The sequence below is a fragment of the Mauremys reevesii genome, linkage group 13 (genome assembly GCF_016161935.1).
Source record: "Mauremys reevesii isolate NIE-2019 linkage group 13, ASM1616193v1, whole genome shotgun sequence".
Lineage (NCBI taxonomy): Eukaryota > Metazoa > Chordata > Testudines > Geoemydidae > Mauremys > Mauremys reevesii.
The window spans coordinates 234,511-241,305 of record NC_052635.1 but is presented as its reverse complement, the minus strand read 5'-3'; positions in this window follow the sequence as shown (position 1 = coordinate 241,305).

Below are 6,795 nucleotides of genomic sequence, written 5' to 3'. Positions count from 1 at the left end.
TCTAAAGATGTCCATGCAGTGTGCCACGGCGGTCGAAAAAGCAAACAGGATGTTAGGAATAATTAGAAAGTGGATAGAGAATAAAACGGAGAATATATTATCATCCTTATATAAATCGATGGTACGCCCACATCTTGAATACTGTGTACAGATGTGGTCTCCTCATCTCAAAAAAGATCTACTGGCACTAGAAAAGGTTCAGAGAAGGGCAACTAAAATGATTCGGGGTTTGGAACGGGTCCCATATGAGGAGATAGTAAAGAGGCTAAGACTTTTCTAAGCTTGGAAAAGAGGCTAAGCTTGGAAAAGAGGAGACTAAGGGGGGATATGATAGAGGTATATAAAATCATGAGTGATGTGGAGAAAGTGGATAAGGAAAAATTATTTACTTGTTCCCATAATACAAGAACTAGGGGCCACCAAATGAAATTAATGGGCAGCAGGTTTAAAACAAATAAAAGGAAGTTCTTCTCCACACAGCGCACAGTCAACTTGTGGAACTCCTTGCCTGAGGAGGTTGTGAAGGCTAGGACTATAACAGTGTTTAAAAGAGAACTGGATAAATTCATGGAGGTTAAATCCATTAATGGCTATTAGCCAGGATGGGTAAGGAATGATGTCCCTAGCCTCTGTGTGTCAGAGGGTGGAGATAGATGGCAGGAGAGAGATCACTTGATCATCACCTGTTAGGTTCACTCCCTCTGGGGCACCTGGCATTGGCCACTGTCGGTAGACAGGATACTGGTCTAGATGGACCTTTGGTCTGACCCAGTATGGCCATTCTTATGTTCTTATGTTCTTTTATACACTTCTGCTTCTATGCAGTCACTTCTCTCTCCTGGCCTAACAAATCCTACTCTATTTTCAGCTTCTTAGATTCTCCATCTATGTTCTAGGTTACTCACTGGGTTTCTAGGTTAGTCACTGGGGTTCTTCTGGATATATATTTCTCATAAAAAAAAAAATAATTGGAGATATACCAATCTCCTAGAACTGGAAGGGACCTTGAAAGGTCATTGAGTCCAGCCCCCTGCCTTCACTAGCAGGACCAATTTTTGTCCCAGATTTCTAAGTGGCCCCCTCAAGGATTGAACTCACAACCCTGGGTTTAGCAGGCCAACACTCAAAGCACTGGGCTATCCCTCCCCCCATTGGATTCTCCACTGGGAGTATAAATTCTCCCATTATGGTTCTAGGTTCCATAGAAGAGTGTTGGGGAACTTCTGGATATAGATTTCCCATTGGGTTTCTAGATTCTCCATTGAGGCTATAGATTACTTGTTGGGGTTCAAGATGGTCAGGTTCATCTGTGCTCTAGATTCTCCTGCTGCATTCTAGGTTCCCTAGAAAAGTGTTGGGTTCATTCTGCGCCATTTTCCTCACTGGTGTTTTTGATTATTCACGGGAGAGTAGCTATCCCATTTTATAGGTGCCATGTGTGAATTTTAGGTTCCTGGTAGAGGTGTAGGATCTTCTGGGTAGAGATTCTTCAGTTGAGGAGAACTAGATTTTGGATTTGGGGTTCAAGTTCTTCCACTGGGGTTCTCAATTCCCTGGTAGCAGTTTGGGTTAGTCTGGGTACAGATTTCTCTTTATCATTCCTGGAACAAAATCTTCCCCCACCTCCTTCCCCTGCCCACTGGGAACAAATTGCTAGAGTTTCCTCATCAATCTTTTAGTTTGTGCCAGCTCCAAATACACCTCCTGCCTGATTATTCCCTCTGAGATAGAGCATGCAGCAGCAGCCAGGTGGCAAAATCTCCCCCCACCTGCAAAAAGGAACTCTCCCCAGCACCATCAGAGGTATTCTAGTCAGTATGTCATATTAACCAGTCCAGATGGGTTAACTTGCACCTCCAGATGTGACGCTGGATCAAGTGATAACCGTGTAATTTGCACAAATCTAGATGCTTGTGATTACAGCCTATTATTTTACCCAGGTGTCGTTTATGATTGTGTCATAATCACCAATCCAGATGTGGTTTACACCTGCACTCAATTAACCAACCCAAATAAGAGTCACAATTGTATTGTGTTCACAAATCTAGTTGGGGTTCATGATTGTGCATCATAATCCCCAACTCAAATGTGGTTTTTGAGTGTATCCCTATTCATATATCCAGATGTGACACAGTGGCCAATACTAGGTGCTTCAGAGGGACTGAACAGAACAGGTAATCATAAAGTGATCTATTCCCAGCCACCCATTCCCAGCTTCTGGCAAACAGAGGCTACGGACACCATCCCTGCCCATCCTGGCTAATAGCCTTGATGGACCTATCCTCCATGAACTTACCTAGCTCTTTTTTTTTAACCCTGCTATAGTCTTGGCCTTCACAACATCCTCTGGCAAGGAGTTCCACAGGTTGACTGTGCATTTTGTGAAAAAATACTTCCTTTTGTTTGTTTTAAACTTGCTGCCTATTAATTTCATTTGGTGGCCCCTAGTTCTTGTGTTATAAGAAGGAGTAAATAACACTTCCTTGTTTACTTTCTCCATACCAGTCATGATTTTATAGACCTCTATCATATCCCCCCTTAGTTGTCTCTTTTCCAAGCTGAAAAATCCCAGTCTGACTAATCTCTCCTCATACAGCAGCTGTTCTAAACCCCTAATTATTTTTGTTGCCCTTTTCTGAACCTTTTCCAATTCCAGTATGTCTTTTTTCGAGATGGGGCAACCACATCTGCACACAGTATTCAAGATGTGGGCATACCATGGATTTATACACAGGCAATATGGTATCTTCTGTCTTATTATCTATCCCAGGGTAGGCAACCTATGGCACATGTGCCGAAGGCGGCATGCGAGCTGATTTTGAGTGGCACTCACACTGCCCGGGTCCTGACCACTGGCCCGGGGGGGCTCTGCATTTTAATTTAATTTTAAATGAAGCTTCTTAAACATTTTAAAAACCTTATTTACTTTACATACAACAATAGTTTAGTTATATATTATAGACTTATAGAAAGAGACCTTCTAAAAACGTTGAAATGTATTACTGGCACGCAAAACCTTAAATTAGAGTGAATAAAAGAAGACTCGGCACCCCACTTCTGAAAAGTTGCCGACCCCTGATCTATCCCTTTCTTAATGATTCCCAACATTCTGTTTGCTTTTTTGATGCCTCTGCTCATTGGCCTCCTACTTGCTAATCCAGATGTGGGCTGGTGCTGTATCCTACTCACCTGTCTAGGTGGGATTTATGCCTGAGTTGCACCTACTCCCCCATCCAGATGTGAGTCTGTGATTGCCTGATGTTTACACACCCAGATGCAGCCCATCAGGAACATGACCCACCATGCTACGCCCCTAGAAGCTCTTGGCTAAGAGCACAGAGCAATCCGTCTGCCTAGCTAAGATGCACTGGTTCCCTGCACCCCCCAGGAGCAGCTGCCCTGCAAATTTGTTCCATTGTAGCCAAAAGGCTTTGAATGTGCAGTTCTGACCTTTTCACACCCGGGTGGGTCCCCTCCCCCCACTTCTCCAGTCCCACCAGGAAAAGCTCAAGAAAGGAGCCAGGGCAGAACATTGGACCTTAGTGTCTCCTCTAGGGCAGCTTGGCCTCGTCCCCAGCCGGGGGTACTGCTTCCTCATCAGGCTGCAGCGGACTTAAAACACAAAGATAGGGCCAGATCCCCCAGCTGGTGTCAGTCGGCCGCAGCTCCATTGGAGCCAAGCCAGGCCAGATCCCCAGCTGGTGTCAGTCGGCCACAGCTCCATTGGAGCCAAGCCAGGCCAGATCCCCAGCTGGTGTCAGTCGGCCACAGCTCCATTGGAGCCAAGCCAGGCCAGATCCCCAGCTGGTGTCAGTCGGCCACAGCTCCATTGGAGCCAAGCCAGGCCAGATCCCCCAGCTGGTGTCAGTCGGCCGCAGCTCCATTGGAGCCAAGCCAGGCCAGATCCCCAGCTGGTGTCAGGCGGCCACAGCTCTAGTGGAGCCAACGCAGGCCAGATACCCAGCTGGTGTCAGTCGGCCACAGCTCCATTGGAGCCAAGCCAGGCCAGATCCCCAGCTGGTGTCAGTCGGCCACAGCTCCATTGGAGCCAAGCCAGGCCAGATCCCCAGCTGGTGTCAGTCGGCCACAGCTCCATTGGAGCCAAGGCAGGCCAGATCCTCAGCTGGTGTAAATCGACTGCAGCTCCATTGGAGCCAAGGCAGGCCAGATCCTCAGCTGGTGTAAATCGACTGCAGCTCCATTGGAGCCAAGGAAGGCCGGATCCTCAGCTGGTGTAAATCGACTGCAGCTCCATTGGTGCCAAGGAAGGCCGAATCCCTGGCTGGTGTAAATCAACTGCAGCTCCATTGGAGCCAAGGAAGGCCGGATCCTCAGCTGGTGTAAATCAACTGCAGCTCCATTGGAGCCAAGGAAGGCCGGATCCCCAGCTGGTGTAAATCGACTGCAGCTCCATTGGAGCCAGTGGGGACAGATCTGGAGTACTGCCTCATTTGGAGTACTGTGTCCAGTTTTGAGCCCCACACTACAAGAAGGATGTGGAAAAATTGGAAGGAGCCCAGCGGAGGGCAACAAAAATGATTAGGAGGCCAGAGCACATGACTTATGAGGAGAGGCTGAGGGAACTGGGATTGTTTAGTCTGCAGAAGAGAAGAATGAGGGGGGATTTGACAGCTGCTTTCAACTACCTGAAAGGGGGTTCCAAAGAGGATGGATCTAGACTGTTCTCAGTGGTACCAGATAACAGAACAAGGATTAATGGCCTCAAGTTGCGGTGGGAGGGTTTAGGTTGGATATTAGGAAAACCTTTTTCACTTGGAGGGTGGTGAAGCACTGGAATGGGTTATCTAGGGAGGTGGTGGAATCTCCTTCCTTAGAGGTTTTTAAGGTCAGACTTGACAAAGCCCTGGCTGGGATGATTTAGTTGGGTTTGGTCCTGCTTTGAGCAGGGGGTTGAACTAGATACCTCCTGAGGTCCCTTCCAACCCTGATATTCTATGATTCTATGATTCTATGATCCCTGTCTGGTGGAAATCAGCCAGCTCAGGATCTGTCCCACATTCCTTCTCTCTATCTTGCTGCCCACCCCCACTCACACACTCACACACTATCTCTCTCTCTCTCACACACACACACACACACACACACACACACACACAAAATCAGTTTCAGTATCTGAGTTCCTCTCTCTTTCCTGATCCTTCTCTTCAGGCCCTGGCGTTTCCTGGGGCCAGGCAAATTGGCTGTGTATGCCCTCCACAGACCCCCCCACTCCCCAGCACGACAGGCTGGGGCGCAGCCTCCTGTCTCCTCTTCCCCCAGCCCACGCCCCTTGTCTTTGTGCATTCAAGGGGAGCTGTGTGGGGCTGGGTGTGAGGCACTGAGGGGTGTTACCTCTGCCCAGGGACTCAGGGAGGGGGCCAGGGACAGATCCAAGGGGATGGATGGGGCAGAGAGATAGAGCTGCATCTGCACCCCTCGGCTCAGCCCCACAGCAGGACTGGGGCGCTCTGTGCTCATAGCTGTGAGGGCCTGTATTTTCAAACACTTCTAGGCACTGCGGGTCACAGCTGGCAGCTCTCCAGTGGGGCCCCTCAGGGGCCGCTCAGCTCCTGGGATACTTCTCAAGCTAGGCACCAAAAACTGGGGGCCACTTTTGAAAACCAGTGCCCCGCTTCTGCTCAGCTGTTTACAAAAGGGTTGGGGGAGGAGCATGGTCCCTGTCTGTGCCCTCGCGCCCACCCACCCCCAGCAGTGCCCCTGGTGCAGCTGAAGCTCCCCACACATGTCCACAAACACAAGGGCCAGCTACACCCCTGGGGGGCAGAGAACATCACCCTGTGGGCTTCAGGAGCTTAGCTTCCATGCATGTGTCAGGGAGGCTGGACTGGGCAGGAAGGGCTGAGGATTAAAGTCCATGGGAAACCTTCCCCCCCAGTGCCCCCTTAACACAGGGATTGGGGCCCTATGGAAACACAGCCCCCACCCTGCACTCCATTTGCATGGAAAGCATGGGCCTATGGTAAATTCAGCCCCCCCACACACACACACCCTGCACCCCCTTTATACAGGGAGGGGGGCCCTGCAGGGGACACAGCCCCACACCCCCTATGCATCCCCCCCTTCTCCAGCCCCAGTGCCTGAGTCTCCTCTCAACTGCATGAATGGAAGGGGGCAGGCGTGGCTCCCACAGGCAGCATGTTGAGAGGTTCTCAGAACCCTCCCCCACCATCCCCCCCAACCCCTCCCCACTGAGCCACACACAGCAGCGAGCCTGTCTCAAAGGGGCCCTTTCTGAGGGTTTTTTCGAAGTCTTTTCCCCCTTTGTGCTGCGGCTTCATTAACATTCCCACAGCGCCGGCTCTGCCGAGGCCTGGGCTTTTGTGGTGCTCGGGGAGGTCAGGAGGCCACGAGGAAGAGGTGAAAAGAAAAGGGGAAGAAAGAGGAAGGAAGGGTGTAATGGGGGGTGGAGGAGAGTGGGGATGGGGGAGAGGACAGGGCTGGAGGAGGGAGGGGCATATGCTGGGTATGGGGGGCTCTGCTGCAGGGTGTGGGGTGAGGGGCTCAGTAGGGGGCATCCTCTGGGGCTGTCAGTGCTGACCCCAATGCCCCAGTGCCCCGGGGAGGCATGTTTGGGGAAGTTCTGCCCACGTGGTGAGTGGTAAAGGGATGTTGCATTTGCCCGAATTGTGTCAGGGAGGCTGGACTGGGCAGGAAGGGATGAGGATTAAAGTCCTCATTAACGCCAGTGCCATGGTTCACCTGCCTGCGGGCAGCGCCTTCACTTCCCATCCTAACCCCGCTCTGCCTGGCTTAGAGGGGGTACAGCACTGCCAA